The following is a 3,923-nucleotide window of genomic DNA, read 5'->3' as shown; positions in this document are numbered from 1 at the left end:
ACAGGGAGAACTTAGTCACATGGATGGACACACCCACTGCAAGGGAAGGTGGGAAATGTAGTTAGCTAAGTGCCCACAAAGTAACAATGCCAGATACAGGAAACAAACATAAAAAAACAGGATGCCCTGTATTTTATCTGGCAATCCTACCAGGAAGAAGAGAGAACATTTTGTTGAACAGATAATATTCAAATAAGAAGTCATGGTGGAATGAGATCTCATTATATATTTTTAGTATGTCCCGGTCCTTTTTTTTTTTATGTTCCCAGGTTTATTGAAAGTATGACAGCATAGCAGAAACATTCAGATACTTCCATGTGGTGTCTTGAAATTCACCCCAATTGTGGGCTGACTGACTTCCAGGTTGTAGAAGCTGCCTAAGTCCAAAAGCTTCTTCACCTCCTTAATGTCAGGATCCACTTTAGTGATCTCCTGATCTAGAGCTGAGACCTCAGGAGTAAAATTATCTTTCCTTTCTCCTCACCTGCAGCTTGATGGAGATACCTCTCATAAGGGAGCTCTGAATCTGCTTCATCATAAGAATGGCATAGCCTGCCATCTTGTTGCAGAGTTTCTTTCTGGGAAAAATGGTGATCTCCTCACACATGTGCTTGTTTATGTGGAAGTTGCTGTATGTGCATGTGTATTACTTCTCAAGGAAGATCTGAGCTGCCTTCTTTGCAGTTTTGGTGTGAATACAGCCCATGTGGGAGGTCACTGATAAAAGAAGGACTATGCTAGTCCTTTTGATGGCACCTCAGAATGCTCAAGTCTAGTTCTGACAACTAAAACTAGTGGTGATTACAGATTGCCCTTGTAGACTCACAGAAGAGTAACAAAATACACTTGTGAAAACACAGAGGCAGAAAACTACAGAGAAAGGGAAAGGAAGAAACCTCTAGTCTTCTAAAGATACTGACCACATCTGGAAAGACCTTGTAACTAATCAATAGAAAAACATTATCTGAACATCTAAAGCAGATTCATCCAATGACTGTTGATTGAATTTATTTATTTCTCTGAAAAAAATATTTGACCTTATATGTTGCTAAGAGGAGATAGACGATGGTGAAAAGGAGACAACAAATTTTAGGTACCATCTTATGACCTTCCACCTGAAGACCATCAATTCTCTTTAGCTGTCTTCTCTTCCTATCAAGATAATCATTTTAATATACCCTAACCTTCTGGGAAAAACAATTATTCTGACAATTTACATTCAGGCAGGTACTATCCAGCCCACAAGGGTTTTTTTCAGCTACTACTAACTAGATTATTAATTTGGGAAACACTGAGTGTGTTGGGCATGATGAGAATATCATTATTTTTGACAGTGGGACTGATATTTTTTTTTATTCTATGAAGATTTAGTCTTAGCTCTCAATTAAAAAAATGTCAGAAATTCCCAATTTCTCAAGGAAATGTTAAGTATGAGAGATTGGATGTTAAATTCTAGAAGTAGAGAAAAATTAATTTATTAGAAAAATCTTAATCAGCCTAATTGCAGGCATCACCCCTAACACCTGGGTTATTATTTGGTACTGTATTCTTTAGTTTCTTAACTGTTCTAAAACTTAAGAATTTCTAGGAGAGCTAACCTACTTAATGAAAAAGGTTTCTATTTTCATATCATTTTCCACATTTCTCTATTTTAATGTAAATCTATTTTTGTAGCTAACAAACCTAACTGTGATATGAAACTATTCTGGGGATGCTCAATTTTCTCTTTCTCTAATGGGACACACATTACCCTGTCTGATTGCCTTAAGAAGCTGGCATCAAAAAGATGTAATGGCCCCATTGAAAGAGAAAGCAAATCCAAGCCAGTGCTATTGAAATGGATGACTCATATGGGAATAACCTCACAACCTCATGACAATGAGTTCACCTGTGGGTTGCTTCTTGGAGGCTTCCAAAGTACCTGCCAAAACTGGTTAGGAGTTCACAATCATCCCCCCCTCACCCCCTGCCCCACCACCAGAGCTAATGGAAAATGAAGCACAAAGGGATGCCTTAACATAAAATATAAGTTGAAAGTATTGTCAGAGATCAGCAAAAAAGGCAGGATTGACCCTCCCACGTTTTGGATGCCCCACTTTAAAAGATATGCAAGACAACAAAGCAGGTGATTTGCTATTTGCCCCATTTGTTTGTCTAGGGAAGATTTTTAAATGATAACTTTAAAGCAAAGAAATAAATTCACCATTAATAGCATAGTTTTAATAAACACTGTCTCTGAAAAAGTCCTTTATCTATTTCCATATCCACACCATCACCCATTTGGAAATAATAGCCTCCTGCCTGTGACTCAAGAGAGCTGAACAAATTCATATGTGAGAATTTACCATCTAAATCACACTAGAGATACATTCAAGAACAAAAGAGCATAGTTTTAGAATATTTCAATTGAGTTATAATATAAAGGGAGGATCCACCTAGGCATATGCATATACCATCATGCATAGTCCTTGCTCTCAGAGGCAATCTTGTGTTTTAGGTAGGGATGTGACACAGTTCTTTGTTTGGTGGGAAGCCTTAACTGGGCCCTGAGTCTGGGGGTGTTGCAGGGATAGGGCATGTAGAGTTGGAACAAACATTCACTGTGGTCCTCAGGCTTCTGAGTAGCTCCTGTTCCCCTCTCTCCTCTGCAGGAAGCTGATAGAAGGAGCAAGCTGTGCTTTTCCACCACAGCCTTCAGCCAGTTCCAAGAACTCCTACTGGCTATAGACTCATCTCAGAGCCCAAGAAGCCATGGCATTGCTCCAGAGCTCTATTCTCTGGACTGTACCCTGTGGGCTCAGGGCCAATGCTTTCTGCATCCATAGCAGTGTTTCTGAATCATATCACACTGGTATCATTTTCAAGGATATTTATCCAAAGAAGCTTGGATGATGGATAATTTTCCCTTTCATTGCCACATTGTCCTAGACTATTAACATTCACGCAACAAGCACTTGGCTGCTAAACGCTGTTTTTAGGCTTTGCAATAACCTGACGCCTATGTGGGAGACTGTAACCATCCTTATTCCTCTTCTCTTTCTACTTCTAAAAGTGAAAGATAGAAGCATGCCTGGCATGTCCTAGGCTCTTAATAAACTAAACATCTTCCAAAGAACTGTAGAAATATTTCATCCTATTTTTCAAAAGAGCTATGTTTAAACCTGGAAGGAGGATAACAATCCCTACCAGGACAGTGGTTTGACACTTCAATGCCCAGCTTCCAACTCAAAACTCCATTCTTTAAATACCTTTCCTGATCGCCTCTATCCAGTTCTAATCATTCAGATCTGTATTGTTTCTCTACGGATACTTTTTCATTATCTGTATATTAATTTCACACAGAAGAATTTCTTCATATATTTCTATACATTTCATAGATGCATATATAGATATAGAAATACACACAGATCTTCATATTTTTCATTACTGGCTTTGCGAGGAGTATTGTCTCTGCCTTGATCTATCATCACGTTTTTTATAACCCACCCATCCTTGTTTTCCATGCTCCCCCCTAGCATCAAGTACAGGATATATACTTATCCAGATCTCAAGAAGGTGAACCATCTGTGAAGTAATGAATGCACCCTGAGGACTGTGACATTGTCACTTCCTCTTCCTTGAAAAGTACCAGCCATTCTACAACCTCATGCTCAACATTCACCCAGTCTTTCAGAGCTTTTCAAATACTTCAACCTACATTATTTCATTCCATTCTTATAACACTGTAAAGTATGTAGAATGATTTTCCCATTTCATTGATGGTCAAAACTGAATACCAGGCAGGTAACCGACTTGCCTACCTAGTAAGTTGTGCTAAATATTGTGTTTGTCCCTCCAGAATCCCTCTCCCTGTTCTCTCTCTGCTCTCTTCCCCAGGAGGCTGGCCTATATGACTATATCAACATCAACCTTGCTATCTGGCT

General features: G+C 38.9%; 1 pseudogene; it reads right to left on the bottom strand.

Annotated features, from left to right (window-relative positions):
- Positions 1-303: 303 nt before the first annotated feature.
- Positions 304-952, bottom strand: LOC143678846 (small ribosomal subunit protein eS17 pseudogene; annotated as a pseudogene).
- Positions 953-3,923: the final 2,971 nt, after the last annotated feature.

This window comes from Tamandua tetradactyla, chromosome 4 (genome assembly GCF_023851605.1).
Source record: "Tamandua tetradactyla isolate mTamTet1 chromosome 4, mTamTet1.pri, whole genome shotgun sequence".
NCBI classification, from domain to species: domain Eukaryota; kingdom Metazoa; phylum Chordata; class Mammalia; order Pilosa; family Myrmecophagidae; genus Tamandua; species Tamandua tetradactyla.
This window is presented reverse-complemented; position numbering and strand designations above follow the sequence as displayed.